Below are 7,700 nucleotides of genomic sequence, written 5' to 3'. Positions count from 1 at the left end.
GGAAAGGGAAGGCGTGCGGCACCCGGCAGCCACCGCGCAGCAGGGCCGCCGGCACTTACGCACCTTGACGTCATTTCCGCGCCGTCCGTTTGCTCCTACTGTCCAATCCTAAAGCGCAACCCGTGGCCCCACCCTCGACTGAGGAGCTTCTCATTGGCTGGAGCGGCGCAGGCGCAGAAGAGGAGCGGTCACAGGCACAGGCGCAGGCGCAGATTGCACTTAAGTGCGTGTATTCCTCCGCGGTTCGGAGACCGGGGTGTTTCACCGAGGAGTTTCCCTGTGGGAAAGTGAGAAAAGAACCGTTTTTTCTTCGGGGTTCTTGGCTGTTGCCTAAGGTATTAAGTTCCCTCCTGGAAATACTTTGAGTATAGTCCTGTCTCATATTCGGGACAAGTCGCCACACTAGACAAAGTAGACTTTAGGAACATTTATTTAGGGATCTCATTACACTTGGGCGCTCTCTGGGCAGTCATGCGGCAAATACTAATGTTATTCACCTTTCACTTGTGCCTAAAAACATGAAAACACCGTCTCTCCTTTAGGAACTCACAGTCTGGTGATAGACGCAAACAATAGTTACAGTAACAAAGAAGTTTGCAAAGGAAACGGTGGAAACAAATGAGATAGGATGGGGCAGGATAAATTTGCTACGCGATGTGACCCCTGAATCGAATCTTGATAAGGAAAAAAGAAGGGCATAGCCAGATGGTAAGAGATGATAGGGTACTCCAGGCCGAGAAAGCAGCAATGCAAATGCAATGCATGGGTTGAGAGGGATGGGGATGATGATGATGATAATAATAATAATAGTTAACAAATTATGTGCCAGGCAACATCCAAGCTCTTTATGTGTATTAGCTCATTTAATCCTCACAACAGCCCTAATTTTCCAAAGTTCACACACCTAATGCAAAGTCAAGCCGGTGTTCAAGTTAAGGCGGTCTAACACCATAGTGTTCATTTAAATATTAGGCTAGGAGACAAATCAAGTGATTTACCTTTGCTTTTAGCTGGGGTGATGAAATTGAAGAGGAAGGTGAAGGTCAGATAATAACTAGGAAAGGAATTTGTATTTTAACATGAAGACAATGGAGTGGTCACTGCAGGACAATTTTGTGGTTACAGGTGTCTTTAGAAAAAGCACGGAAGGGCTTCCCTGGTGGCGCAGTGGTTGAGAGTCCGCCTGCCGATGCAGGGGACAGGGTTCGTGTCCCGGTCCGGGAAGATCCCACATGCCGCAGAGCGGCTGGGCCCGTGAGCCATGGCCGCTGAGCCTGCGCGTCCGGAGCCTGTGCTCCGCGACGGGAGAGGGCACAACAGTGAGAGGCCCGCGTACAGCAAAGAAAAAAAAAAAAAAAAAAAGCGCGGGAGGTAGCAGTGAGGACGAAAAGCAGTGGAACTCCACTTTAGGAGTTTACTGTGGTACTCCAGGAAATGACTTACAGGAGCAGCTGCAGTCAAATGATATACTTGAGAAACAATTAGAAGATAAAAACCACAGGGTTGAGTGAGCAGTCAGACCAATTTGGTGAGATGACAAAGGAAGGAGTCTAGGATAATGCAAATATTTCAGTCTTCTGGCTCTTTTTACTGATATGAGATGCCAGCAGGACATCCAGGTGAGGTGTATGTTAGGTAGTAGGAAGGATGAGTCTGAAAGTAAAGGAGTAGGCTAAAGCTGCAGAGTTGAGAGTCATCAGTTTGGGTGGTAATTGAAGCCCAAGAAATGTGAAAAGAGAAGCCTAAGTGTGCTGCAGAAACATAATTATTCCTAACTGAACACAGCCAGAGCCTTAGTAACTCTGTTCCTTTCTCATGTGATACCAGAACAGTGTAATGGCTTTAGACTCAAAGAGACAAAAGGTTCAATAATAAATCTCTGCTACTTATTATTTTGTGGCCGTGGACAAGCTGCTAACCTCTCTGAACTTCACTTTCTTGTCCATGAGAATTGGATTAATAATACCTACTTTCTAGGATTGTGAAGGTTAAAAGTAATAGTAGATGAGGTACATAAAGAACTAGAATATAAGGTGCTCAATAAAAGATATTTATAAATAGTGGTGTGTTAGGGCTGCCATAACAAAATGCCACAGATGGGGTGACTTTAACAGAAATTTGTTTTGAATCTCTGAAGACTGGAAATCCAAGATCAAGGTGTCAGCAGGGTTGGTTTCTCCTAAGGCCTCTCTTCTTGGCTTGTAGATAACCACCTTCTCACTGTGTCCTCATGCACACACACAAGCATGTACACTCCTGATGTCCCTCTTCTTATAAGGACACCAGGTCTATTGGATTGGGGCCCACCCTCATGACCTCATTTAACCTTATTACCTCCTTAAAGGTCTTGTCTCCAAATATGAAGGCTGGGAGTAAGAATCACTCCTGCCTGTTAGTAGAACTCCTAGCCTACTGAGGCTGTCCTTGGAGAAACACACTGCTTTAAGAGATCCTAACACAATCCGGAGATGCAGGCCAGGTGACAGTTGTTGTCCCTATTCTACTGAGGACGAGACTGACTTTCGAAGAAGTATGTAAGTATTCCATTATACAATTATGCACTGCTTAGCCCTGTCAAGGTTATGCTCAACATTATACAGAAACAGACTTTATATATGTAAATGGAAACATTTAGCAGATGTTATTACAAGGTGATGCTCTTAGGGGTGATTTTTTTCTCATCAATATTTTCTAAATTTCTTCACTAATTATAAATAGTATATGTAATAATAAAAAAAGAAAAAGGGCACATCTAGAAAAAAAATCCTACACGAGAATTCTACAAAGGTCCAAGTTTCTTCCTTGCCCTATTAGTAATAACTAAAACAAAAATAATATTCACAGTTAATCGGTCTCCCTGTGCCATTTAACTAATGCTTAATTTCATTAAGTAAAAGAAGATTTTAGTGGATGGAATTTTCCCAAAAGATGTTACTGTTTTTCTTCTAAATTTGTATATGCCACCCTGAAAATCTGGAATTACCATGAAAAAAAAAAACAAAAAACCCAAATTACAAACCCTAAAACCTCTGCAAGAGTGACTTGTGATTATCCTTATCTCTCCATTCCCGAGATTAACATATTCAGAAATGTCAGATATGCTGCACATAAACTCCTCCTACCCCTTCCCTGACTTGGCCATGGCATACACCACTATTAGAGGCTACGGTTTCCCAGAGTCTCTGCCTCAGAATTGCGTTTGGCCCCCATTACCAGAGTCAGCCCTCAAGATAAAATCTGTTTGCCATCCCACTCCTTATTATGACTGTCATACCCTGAAATTCATAGTTCTCAAACTGCAGTGAATTCATTAACATGTGGGTTCCCAGTTTCACAGCCAGAGATTCTGATTCTGATTCTGATTCTGATTCAGAGCTGGAGCACGGCCCAGGAATCTAAATTTTAAAAAGCACCCAGGGTAGCTGATGCAAGGGGTCCATATTTTGTGAAACATTATTCAATGATGACTTGTCTACTATTATATAACACTTACCATTCACTTACTATGTACAAGGTACTGTGATGATGCTTTTTTTTTTAAACATATTTATTGGAGTATAATTGCTTTCCAATGGTGTGTGAGAATGCTTTGAAACACCACTCCTCCAGGGACATCACAAGGGAGACAAGACATTTCTACAAAAGCTAAAAAGGTAGTAAGTGCCATAGCAGAAATATAGATAATATATCATAGTAGTTCCGAAAAAGTAGAGAAAATTTTCAGCTGGAATGAGTATATAATGCTTTATGAAGGAAGGTGTTCTACTAGTCAGACCTAGAAAAACACAGGAAGGAAATGCATGAACTTCTTCACTTCACAGAAGTGACTCCTGACTTTCCTCTTAACTCATCAATAATATAATTTGCTTCCAACTCACTTGTTCTTACCAAGTTCTGCCACTCAGTAGAGAAAGTCTTTCTGTCATGACTTGTAGCTGCCATGGTTCACTTTAACTGATTTTACAAATACATACGTTAAAGATATGTCATACGTGGCTTTATCTCTCCCATAGTCCTTTGCACATAGTAGATACAAAATAAGTATTGGTCAAATGAATGAATGATTAGGAAGCATAATGAGTATGAATCTCAGTCCACAAAAATCAGGTGTACAAAAAATATTACTTTGTGTTGTATAACTCAATTTCATTTTGACTCTTAATTCCCGCTCTCTCACCACATCCAACTAGAACAAAAACTTAACATTCTCTACTCCTCTGCCTACATCAGAAATTGTACCAAATTTCTGGGTTTCGGTTGGGAGTGGGGCTTTGGAGTGCAGCTCTCTAAAATCACTCTCTCTGTCTGCTTACTCTCTGCGGGTCGAGCCCTCCCTGCGTCATGTGACCACTTCAGCAAGCAGGACATTTGGCTGAGGCTGCCTATGGACCCAACTGCCTGGATACACCAAGGTTAGGGTCAGGGTTAGGGAACGGGTACGGTTTAGGGTACAGGTTAGGGTACGACAACGGTTAGGGTTAGGGTTAGCGTTAGGGTTAGGGAACGTGTTAGGATATGGGTTAGTGTTAGGGTATAGGTTAGGATTAGGGTACGGGTTAGGGTAAGGGTTAGCGTTAGGGTTAGGGTTATGGTTAGGTTTAGGGAACGGGTACGGTTTAGGGTACAGGTTAGGGTATGACAATGGTTTAGGGTTAGCGTACGTGTTAATGTTAGTGTACGGGTTAGGATTAGGATATGTGTTAGGATAAGGCTTCAGGTAAGGGTTAGGGTTAGGGAATGGGTACAGTTTAGGGTACAGGTTAGAGTACGACAACGATTTAGGGTTAGCATACGTGTTAGGGTATGGGTTAGTGTTAGTGTACGGGTTAGGATTAAGGTACGTGTTAGGGTAAGGCTTCGGGTAAGGGTTAGGGTTAGAATTAGAGTTAGGGTTAGGGTTAGGGAATGGGTATGGTTTAGGGTACAGGTTAGGGTACGACAACGGTTTAGGGTTAGCGTACGTGTTAGGGTATGGGTTAGAGTTAGTGTACGAGTTAGGTTTAGGGTACGGGTTAGGGTAAGGCTTTGGGTAAGGGTTAGGGTTAGGGTTAGTGTTAGGGTTAGGGTTAGGGAACGGGTACAGTTTAGGGTACAGGTTAGAGTACGACAACGATTTAGGGTTAGCATACGTGTTAGGGTATGGGTTAGTGTTAGTGTACGGGTTAGGATTAGGGTACGTGTTAGGGTAAGGCTTCGGGTAAGGGTTATGGTTAGGGTTAGTGTTAGGGTTAGGGTTAGGGAACGGGTACGGTTTAGGGTTAGGGTTAGGGTACGAAAACGGTTTAGGGTTAGCATACGTGTTAGGGTACGGGTTAGTGTTAGTGTATGGGTTAGGATTAGGGTACGGGGTAAGGTAAGGCTTCGGGTAAGAGTTAGGGTTAGGGAACGGGGACGGTTTAGGGTACAGGTTACAGTATGACAACGGTTTAGTGTTAGGGTACGTGTTAGGGTACGGGTTAGTGTTAGTGTGCGGATTAGCATTAGGGTACGGGTGAGGGTAAATCTTCGGGTAAGGGTTAGGGTTAGGGTTAATGTTAGGCTTAGGCTTAGGGAACGGGTATGGTTTAGGGTACAGGTTAGGGTACGACAACAGTTTAGAGTTAGCGTACGTGTTAGGTTACATGTTAGTGTTAGTGTACGGGTTACAATATATTTAGGAAAAGCCCCATTCTATGTATTGGTCAAAATTTTTCAATGGCTTTTCATTGCCTTTAGAATAAAGTCCAGAAAGCTTATAAGGGCATTGAAGGCTTCTTGTCATCTGAACTTATTCTATTTCTTTCCAGGTTATTTTTTATTACTGGGTCTAGGCCCACTCTGATAAAGACTATATCAACCTAAGAGAGAGCTCCAGGGCAAAGACTGCCTGTTGAAGGAGTCCTTCATGGGGCAGAAATAGCTGAGTCCTAATATCACATTTTCTCGTTGTGTACATCTACTTTATGTCCTCTGTACTTCCCCTAAATTTAACTTTCTCTTTATTGTATATACTCATGTTTTACATTTCAATACTAGCAACAAAGGTGTTTTCCTTTCCCAGTTTTCCTATTCTAAATCCTACCCATTTTTCTAGACTTCCATAAAATCAAATGTGATTATCCCTCCTCACCACAACCTAGAAGCAATTTACCTCTTTCTCCACTATTTCTTCTTCTTCTTATTTTTTTTAAAAAATACATACTCTTTTGCTACTGGTCTCCCTTTTTAAAAAATTAATTAATTAGTTTATTTATTTTTGGCTGCATCGGGTCTTAGCTGCAGCACTTGGGATTCTTCATTGCGGTGTGTGGGCTTAGTTGCCCTGTGGCATGTGGGATCTTAGTTCCCTGACCAGGGATTGAACTAGCATCCCCTGCACTGGAAGGTGGATTCTTAACCACTGGACCACCAGGGAAGTCCCTCTCTGCTACTTCTTATGTTGTGTATTGGCAGCACTATATTACAGCCATATATTGAAACCTTGGTGGACATGTGTCATTCACTTTAGCTGCCCAGCATCCAAACACCTTCTGATGTTTAGGGAATTCCCTATTTTATGGGAAGCAGAGCCTGCTTTCCTCTGTAGAAATTAAACCTGCCAAATTCTTGCTTTCTCATCTTGCTTTTCAGTTAGGGTTCAATAAATATTATGTTGAATCAACATTTTTGATTATTTAAATGTTTTAAGATTTTGTGTAATTCCTCCAGGGTTATGGTTAGGTTAGAGTATAATATTGAAACGATTAGCATGCTGAAGGCAAAAATCTTAATTTACAGGAAGATTAAATGTGTAAAACATATATGTGTGTGTATAAAAATGTGTGAATTTTTCTGAACTCATTAATATTTGAAAATTTATTTTAGTCCTGTGGCTTAGGAGATACACACATATACAGACTTTGGCAATAAATTTTGCAAACTTGGTGGAGAGGCGCCAGAATGTTAATAGTCTGAAAGCTTCTCATTAATGTTCCAATTAACCTTTGTATTCCTAGGAAGGTATTTGAAACATAATGTGTTCAATTAATATTTTTTGAATAAAAGAGTCAACTTTATCTAGGAAAGAGAACTGATAGATTTACTTTATAAACCAAACAAGCTTTAATGTAGCCTAAGATTATCCTTTGGTAAGCACTCTGTGCTTCCTATATTTCCAAAAAGTCCTTATAAAGTGTAAAGGGGAGTATGAATTAAACAGCTTAAATGTATTCATCATCACAACAGATAGAGTAAGTATACTGGACCCAGCTGGCAGAGGAATTAATTTCTTCTAGTTAACAGCATTTCCCTCTTCCCTGATGTGATTGCCAGGCAGTTAGTCAAAAGTAGAAGAAAATCACAGAATTCCAATTTTCAGTATAAGACAATTTCAGAATTATTGATTTTCAAGTGTTCCATTGACAACACTCCCTTGGTCAATATTATGATTTAGTTTTTCTCATTATGGTGACAGCAGAGCTGGTCTCTACAAATTGACAGCAACAGCATATAAGAAACAACACCTGAGACCTAGAGGATGCTAAATGGCCTAGTGAAGGAAAGGGAGGTATGCCATCTAGGACACTGATGGGTCTGTAATGTGTTGCTGGAAGGAGGATGTCTAAGATGAGGAGAAGGGGAGGGGGAAGTTTGCCATTAGTAGCAGTAAACAAAAAGAACAAAGAGTCTCTCTCATCATCCAGTTATACAAAGGGTTAAGTTGCAACCCACTGTAGCTGCCC

Source organism: Stenella coeruleoalba (assembly GCF_951394435.1).
Source record: "Stenella coeruleoalba genome assembly, chromosome: 14".
In the NCBI taxonomy this organism is placed as follows: domain Eukaryota; kingdom Metazoa; phylum Chordata; class Mammalia; order Artiodactyla; family Delphinidae; genus Stenella; species Stenella coeruleoalba.
The sequence above is the reverse complement of the archived record's forward strand: the minus strand, read 5'-3'. Positions refer to the sequence as shown.